The sequence below is a fragment of the Equus przewalskii genome, chromosome 10, assembly GCF_037783145.1.
Source record: "Equus przewalskii isolate Varuska chromosome 10, EquPr2, whole genome shotgun sequence".
In the NCBI taxonomy this organism is placed as follows: Eukaryota; Metazoa; Chordata; class Mammalia; order Perissodactyla; family Equidae; genus Equus; species Equus przewalskii.
Window position 1 is genome coordinate 37,133,808 of NC_091840.1, and position 8,955 is coordinate 37,142,762.

Genomic DNA, 8,955 nt, shown 5'->3' on the forward strand with positions numbered 1-8,955 from the left:
CAGCCAATCCCAGTTGAATTAGCCAACTCCAGAGGCATGAGTGAGTCCAGCCAAGATCAGCAGAGTTGCTAGATTGAACCCAGCCTAGAAACTTTGATCCCCATGTGGCTAATACATCCGGGAGCATGATTGTTATTTTTAGCCCATGAGTTTTGGGGTAGCCTGTTGTACATTGTTACTGTGACTATAAATATCTGATATAAGGAGTAAGGATAAGAGGGACAGAGATGATGTGAGGGCTCCTGGGTAACACAAAAGGGACAGGTTCCACAGCTTGTGGTTAAATGTTTGTTGGAGGTGCAGGTTTAAATGTAAGTGACCTAGAATATTGCACAGAAATAATGACTCAGTTTGGATAATGCCATAGAAATAATTTTATTCAGAAGAACAAGAATTTTGGGAGGAGTTACCCCATGATTCCTCAAATAATTGCCAGAATTGACACTTAAGCCAAAGTTGTTTTAGATCCTAATCCTGTGGTACCGGGGCTCCAGGAATAGAGAGCAGGCAGGAGAAGATGGAGGAAAGCTCCTTATCCTCCAAGGTATTGGAATAAAGATGACATTTGGGAGTGGTCACTGAAGGAGGCTAAGCTTCATTGATCATCCTAATGGTTAAGAAAGTCTTCCTCCTACAGCACAACGGTAATCATGACACATTCCAGAAATACCTGCTCTTTGCTACCAACCAGGTTTCTCCATCTGCCACCCAGACTTCAGCGGACACAGGGGTGGTTCGGGTCCCCTCTGTGCTGTAAAGGCCGGCAGGGACCCGTGTTTCCCATGAGCAGCTCTCTATCTTATACTCACGTCTTAAACAGCAGTTTGGCAGGTGTAGCCACAACTGTTGCTGCAGCATTTTTGTCCCCTGGGACAAGACCAATCTCTGCATAGGTCAGCACAATATCCAACAGTTCCTGGAGGCAGCCTTGGACAAGTTCCGGGTCTTGATCCATCTGAAAAACCGAACAGCCCTTCCCGAACCCAGACCGCCTCTGCAGAGGGAGTGGGACCTGGTGCTGAGACAGAGAGAGGGCTGAAGTGCCTTGGTCCCTGGTGGACCTTTAGCCTCTTCCCTTCTTGACACCCCAATCTTCTCCCCTCTCAACCTTGAAGGCACACAGTACTGTTTTGTTCATGGGATAATGAACTGATGGCCAGCAGCTGCAGCATCCTTAGAGAAGAGGAAATCTTATTGCTGCTAACACACTTATTTTTGTTTCTTCTGGGACTAGACAATTAAATCTCAGATCACAAACAGCCAACCTCCCACCAATGTATGTGCATTCAGGTGCCAATTAAAACTGAGTCCCGCAGCCTGCCCCTGCTCCCTGCCTGAAAGAGAACCCCAGTTCTGCACCTAGTGGTACTTGAAGTGGGTTTTATGAACCAGCAGCTTCAGCATGCCCCGGGAGCTTGTTATAAACTCAGCTTCCTGAGCCCCACCCCAGACCTACTGACACAGGACCTCTGGGGCTGTGTTCTAGCCATCTGGAGTTTCATAAGACCCCCAGGTGATTCTTATGCACGTTGACGTTGGAGAACACCTCTTATGCATTACCCCCAAAACAGCCTACCCTATCAAGTTAGGGGCATGGCAAATGCAGGCTGGCCCTTACACTTGTGAGGCAAGTGAAGCAGATCTGGTGGATGATAGTTCTCTACTCTATGCCGGGGAGAGAACTCCTTCATCTGTGAGATTCCCTTACATACTCCTCCACCCTTCACACCACACCTCCCAAAATGTCTGAGGTTGGCCCTTGAGCCTCAGATAACGTAGAGGTGTGTTAGCAAGCTGTTCTTTGGCTGATACACACAGTCATAACTCCTCTACATCCCCTAGTTCCCAGTCCACTTTGATGCACCCACCAAATTTGCAGTGGTTTCGATGAGTCCTAGCCTTTCAGTCAAGAAGTAAGGAAAGTAAGGAAATGAATGGTGGTGAAACAGCAGCTGCCAGCCACTGCTGGTAAAAATCAGTCTGGACAAGCGTAAATATTGATGGAATGAATGAATGGACCTGTGGCTAACTTGTCCATAACCACATTCTTTCCAGCCCTTGCAGAGGAATAATTTGGTACTTTAATGATATTTAATTCTGGTTTTAAGAGTATTTCCAGCTTTTTCAAGTTACAAATTCCTTTAAAACAAGATATTATTAATCTATCTTCACGGTCTTCTAGACAGGGAGGAAGGAGCATCTTTTCTAATTCTCACAGAGGCTACCACTGGCCCCAGCTGTAGCCACCTTCTCTCTCTTTCTGTGCAGGGGGCCTGGTGGCCATGTCCCGGCAGGGCTAAGCATTCAGTGGGTCAGGGATGCAGAAGGCGGAACTTGAAGCTTTTACCTTGGTCTTGGGCTGGCCGGCAGACATGGCCGCATCCATTGCCGACACACAGACGTCCTACAGCACAGTCCTGGTGTGTTCAGCATCGATCCACACAGACATCTGCCACTAGAAAAGTTCAGCTGAAAACTGTTAAGGCTGGCAGGATAGCAGGGGAGGGTTGTGAGGGGGCTTATTTGTTTTAGTCTTTTGTTCAATTCAAAATATGCAGGTAGGATATCTACATAGTTTTCATGATTAAAAATGTAATACATTTTTATCTTTAAGAGATAAACGATACTCAACTATATAAAGTAAAAAGTAACTCTCCCTTTCCCTCCACCATCAAGTCCACTTCCCAGGAGGGAGCTTCTATTTCCTGTGGCTCCTTCTGGAATTTTCTCTGTGCTTTACAAATATAAGTACAAGCACATCATTAGCACACATATGTTTTCATAAAATGTTAGTAGATGTTTGTCTACTAAATTACAGTTATGTGGGGTGAGGCTATGCCTTGTTTTCAGGTTGAAAGACATCTTCGTGAAGCAGTTTAGCAATACACATCAGAAGCTTTCAAATGCATATTTGGCCATTCCATTTTTAGGAATTTATCCTAAAGAAATATGATTTAGTTCAAGAACATTTATCTTGTACTAGCTATTAAAAAGTGTCCCAATATGACAGGTTCTCTCAATCTGTAAGAGGAGAAGAAGGTGTGGAAAATAAGGCATATCCCTCTACTGAAGAAGCAGTGAGCCATTTAAAATGTGTGGTAGAGTTCTATTTATTGATTAGGGATGATGTCATGACACCATGTTTGTAAAATCACATACATACGCTGTTTTCCTACATCATTGTTGGTTTATCTGTTTACCAGTATTACCGTGTGGTGGTCTAGTGGTAAAGATTCGAGGATTTCACTGCTGTGGCCCAGGTTTGTTTCGTGGGCAGGGAACCACACCACCCTTCTGTCGGTTGTCATACTGTGCTGGTGTGTGTTGCTGTGATGCTGAAAGCCATGCCAATGGCATTTCAACTACCCACAGGGTCACCCATGGTGGACAGGTTTCAGCAGAGCTTCCAGACTAGACAGACCAGGAAGAAGGACATGGCCACCCACTTCCAAAAAGTCGGCCAGGAATAGCAGTGGAGCACTGTTTCAGTCAGCGCTGGAAGGTGAGAGGATGGTGCGAAAACACCGGGCAGGGTTCTGCTCTGTTGTGCATAGGTTCGTGAGGGGTTGGAATCAACTGGAAATGCACTGATTACTATTACTGTGAGATCTTTAAGGACGTAGACCTCTTCTTAATTACCTCCAGCCCTCAGCACAGTGCCAGGCATGTGCTAACCACAAAATAATCATTTATTCCCTGTTAACTCTGAAAAACTATATATCTGAAGGTATGGATGGATTATGGAAACTTTTATTTAAAACAGTGGTCTAGGTGGTAGGATCCTGGATAATTGGTCTTTTTTATTAGTATTTCTGACTTTTCTCTAATGAGCAGGCATTCCTTGCATAACAAAATAAGACAGGACGATTCTGTGCTCAATAAGTCGGGACACATGGCTCTGTGGCATGCTCTTCCCTCAGGAAGAACAAGCCTGGAAGCAGAGACCACAGGATTAAGCCCCTGAGGGAGGCAGGCTGTGCAGAGCTAAGCCACAGTCTCGCTGGGTTGTGTGGGGTTTGGAGCCCTGGGCAGGCTGGGGCAGCTTTTACCTGGTCCCAGGGCTGGAGCACAGGTTCGATGACATCCCCTCCTGAGACACCGCTGTCCAGCCCCACAGTCCAGGTCTCCTTGGCAGTGGTCCACACAGATTCCTAACGTTAGAAAAGACGCATGAATACAAAGAAGCCCCAGGTGTGGGTATCAGGAAGCGGTGGTGATTGGGCAATGGGCCCACTTCTACGTGGTATATATTATATAGAGGAACGGCATATGAAACAGAACATCATAGAAAAATAAGCACCTATTAGCATATTCATAGACAAAATTGAGATAATGTTTACTCAACTGTTAATGATGATTATTTCAAGGGGAAGGAACTGTAGGCAGATTTAGCCCTTTTTGTTTAAATCTATGACATTTTAACTTTTTCAAGAGATGTGTAATGTCACTAAACAAAAAACATAAAAATTAAATTTAAAAAAATTCAGAGAAATAAGCTTTAGCTTTTTGGCCAAAGCTGTTGATCAGCAGGAAAACAGAAGGAGAAGAGGGATTTCCATACTCACCAAGCAGCTCCGGTGTGTGCCAGTGGCACAAAAACAGAGTTGTTGAGAGGTATGTAATTTCCATTTCAGAAACGAGGAACCAGGAGCTCAGAGAATGTAACTGACTTGCCCACAGGCAGGGCTTGTCGTGGTGGCGCTGGTGTTGGAACCCAGGTGGACCTGGCCCTGACGTCCATATTGGTTAGAGACCTTCTCTTTGATGCCCTGACGTGCACATATGCCCACGTGGATTCAAGGATGCTCTTGGATTGGCTCTGCTGGGGCCTTATATGGCTGAGGATCCTAAGTATCTTTTGGGAGGGACAATGGCTGAGTTGTTTTTCAGGGAGTTTAATGGTTCACCTTCAGGGCAGAAACTCATCACCATTTCAGGAATCACTCCTATCCCTGAGCTCCTAGGCATCTGCTGTAGTCCAGCATGACCATTTCAAATGCTTACCACCACTGCGCCTACAAAGATGGCTGCTACCTCAAACCATATGCATACACAAAAATTCACTCAAAAGGGAGAAAGGCCTAAATTAAGAACTAAAACTATAAAACCCTTAGAATGAAACATAGCTATAAATCTTTGTTGACCTTGGATGAGGCAATGGTTTTTAAATTATGACACCAAAAGCACAAGCAATAAAAGAAAGAGTAGATAAATTGGACTTCATCAAATTAAAGACCTTTGTGCATCAAAGGACTCTATCAAGAAAGTGAGAAGACAATCCACAGAATGGGTGAAAATCTTTGCAAATCATATATTTGGTAAGGGTCTAGTATTCAGAACACATAAAGAATCCCTACAACTCAGCAACAAAAAGGCAAACACTCCAGTTTTGAAAAGGACTTGAATAGATATTTCTCTAAAGAAGATATACAAATGCCCAATAAGAAGACGGAAAAATGCTCAACATCATTAGTCGTTAGAGTAATGCAAATCAAGACGACAATGAGATATCTCTTCACACCCACTAGGATGGCTATAGTCAAAATGCCAGGTACCAACAAGTGTTGGCAAGGATGTGGAGACATTGGAACCCTCATACATTGTTGGTGGGAATGTAAAATGGTGTAGCCTCTATGCAAAACAGTTTGGCATTTTCTCAAAAAATTAAACATAGAGATGCCATGTGACCCAGCAATTCCACTCCTAGACATATGCTCAGGAGAAGGGAAAACATATTCACACAAAAATTTGCACACAAATGTTCATAGCAGCATTATTCCATAAGAGCCACAAAGTGGAGACAACCCAAATGCCTATCAACTGACAAAGGTACAAATAATATGCGATATAGCTATACAGTGGAATATTATTCAGCCATAAAAAGCAATGAAGTTCTCATAGACACTACAACTTAGATGAACCTTGAAAGTATTGAAAGAAGCCAGACACAAAAGACCACATACTGTAAGACTCCATTTGTATGAAATATCCAGAATAGGAAAATGCTTAGGGACAGAAAGCAGATTAAAGATTGCGTGGAGGTAGGGGAAGGAGGGAACAGGGAGTGACTGCTTAGTGGATATGGAGTTTCTTTTCAGGGTGACAAAAATATCCTGCAATTAGATAGTGGTGATGGTTGTACAGCATTATGAACATCCTAAAAACAACTGAATTGTACACTTAAATGGTTAAAATGGTGAATTTTCTCCAATGAACACATACACACACACACACACGCACACACACGCATACACACACAGAGCTAGAGACATCCAGAGAGGCTTATTTAATTGGTCTGGCACAGAGCCCAGGCACTGGTAAGTTTAAAAAGCTTCCCAGGTGATTCTAATGTGCAGGCAGAGCTCTTCCTACACAAACTGTAGTCTATGGTCCAGGCACATGGGCATCACCTGGGAGCTTTTTAAAACTGTAGGATCTCAGCTGCACCCTAGACCTACTAAATCAAAATCTGCATTTTAACAGAATCCTTGGGCGATCCTTGTCATATTAAAGTGTGATAAACCCTGCTCTCATCTAGAACAACTGAGTGTGTCAAGTATACTTATGGTGGAAATAGCCATTAAAATGAGGCTTCCAGGATTAATGAGATTTCCATAGGCAGAGGTGGGGGTGCAGTCTGATGAGAGAGCACATTTGAATTTTGAGGAAATCAGGAGCCTGATTGGACATACACTTTAGGGAGAACAATCTCACATTCTTACCTGGAACTGGGTGGAATTTAATACATAACACATATTTTAGAGGGGAGAGAGTTAAAAGCGTATTGCAATGGTCTGCTGTGTAATCAGGGTGGTGGCAGTGGGTATGGAAAGGATGTAAGAGAAATTTTGTAAGAAGAGTTGACAAAGTCTGGTCATTGATTACATGGCAAGGCAGCCAGAGCAATCATCTTTACTTATGAGCCCATAAGATTTAGGGAGAAGAGGGAGAAAGAGGAGAATGCAAAAGAGAAAAGAGAGAGCAGAGAGAGTTAGAGAAGACACAGGACAAGAGAGTTTCAGGAGTGAAAGGATCCTGAACAATGTCAGATACTGCAGATGTCAAGGAGGTTGACAATTGAGGAACATGATTAGACTGTCAACCAGGGAGTTACTGGTGCCATTGGAGAGTGGGAGTTTGCGGGGAGTATTGGTGATGATTGTAATGGTGGGAGTGGTGGTAGTGATGGCTGACACTATACTGTAAGGGTCTGGGAGTGATTGGTGGTTAGGAAGAAAGAGACAAAGAAGATGGAAACAGTGTTAAGAAAAATGTTTTCTCAAGAATAGGGAGATTTATCAGTTTGAGGGCAGAAGCAAATGGAGAGAAAAGGATTGGAGATTCTGGGGTGGACCCAGGAGCTGATGGAACAGAGTCAGAGCAAGAGCTGAGGGCTGGAGAGTGCAGATGGAGAAGCCAGGCTTGGTGAAGAGAGAGAGAGGATGGAGGCAGAGAGAGAATGATGCTCACATGGTGATGGGTCGTGACAGTGTCTCCTTACGGGCACTGATATCCATGTTTACCCATCTTCCCCTCCATCCCTTCTTTTGTACTGCGCGTGCCCAGTCCTAGATTTCCAGCTTTCTGACTCGCTCATTCTGAGACAGATGGGGGCTGGTCTTTGTCTGGAGTCACTGACTGTCTGGAGCTCTGTGCTGAGGGGGAGGAGGACGGCAAGGAGGAAGAGGCCACACAACTTCATGTTGCTTTTTGAAGACTTCATTTGTTGATAATGCAGCAAAGCCAAAGGAGCTGAGATTCCTACCCTCCTGGACAGTGAACTGGGCCAGAGTTCAAGGCCAGCATCAGCATGTAGGAACCTTGAATTGCTCTGCCAAGCAACTGACTTGGCTAATATAACACAAGCCATTTGTGGTGCTGGGCAATGCCTTTTTTCTAAACAAGTTCTTTGAGACAAGGGGAACATCTCCTCAGTGTAACAAAGAAATCTAACAGATTGAAAGACAGAGAAAGAGAGAGAGAGAGAGAATGAAGAAGATGATACAGACAGAGAGGAGGAGAGGTAACTCAAGAACATCTGTGTGCTAGGTGCTTTATTTACTAGGCATCGTAACGGAGGTGCGACAGGTTACATAGCTTGTTCAAGGTCACAGAGCTACGAAATGGGATTGGATGGGGCTCTGGGCAGACACCGCAAAGTACGCTAAGGTGGCATATTGCCTATTCCTAATTAGAATTACTTGAGAAACAGCCAGTGCAAGAACCCTCTGACCCTCTTTGTTCCCCTGAAGGCAGGGAATAAACCTCCCCTGTGAGGGCCTCCTCCCTACACCAGGAGGATCGAAGGCATCCTTATCCCATGAGATAGGGAACTCAAGGCCAAGAAAGCTGTGCAAACAGACTTGGCTACTTCTTCATTGATTTGCTACCCCGAGCCCAAACTCCTTTGTTTTGTAAAACCTTCACAAGTGATTGTTTCTTTGTCTAAAAAAGGTATATAAACAGACTGCTTTGTCCACTTCTTAGGTCCCATACCATGGGGCCTCTTACACATGAAATTAAATTTTTTTCTCCTGTTAATCTCTCTTATGCCAATTTGATTATTAGACCAGTCAACAGAAGCAAGAGGGGTAGGGGGACATTTTCCCCTCCCTGAAAAATCAAATTCAGATACTTTGGGCTTCAGATTTCCTGACTTTGTTTTCTATAATACTTTGTCTCTGCATCGGGACCGAGGTCTAAATCGTATATGGCATTGCATGATGCCGTTACAGGACACACCTGTTCTCCCTCTTCCCTAAGGCAGTGCTAAATATTCATGAATTTATATACATGTATATGTATATGTATGCATATATACATGAAAATGCAGAAAATTCTGGAACAATAACCTCTCAAATAATAACAGCACTACTCTTACAAATAATAGAGTGACTTGGGAGGTGTAAGTCGTCAAGAGGTCTTTAGTCTTATCTGAAATAAGACTGAGGTAAG

The 8,955-nt window shown here is 44.0% G+C and overlaps 1 long non-coding RNA gene across 1 annotated transcript; it reads right to left on the reverse strand.

Annotated features, from left to right (window-relative positions):
• Positions 1-375: 375 nt before the first annotated feature.
• LOC139074190 (uncharacterized) lies at positions 376-4,766 on the reverse strand. The gene is made up of 3 exons (XR_011523728.1): positions 4,566-4,766; positions 810-4,151; positions 376-631 (listed from the first exon to the last, which is right to left on the reverse strand). It is a non-coding gene; the product is annotated as an uncharacterized lncRNA (long non-coding RNA).
• Between the last annotated feature and the right edge of the window lie 4,189 nt (positions 4,767-8,955).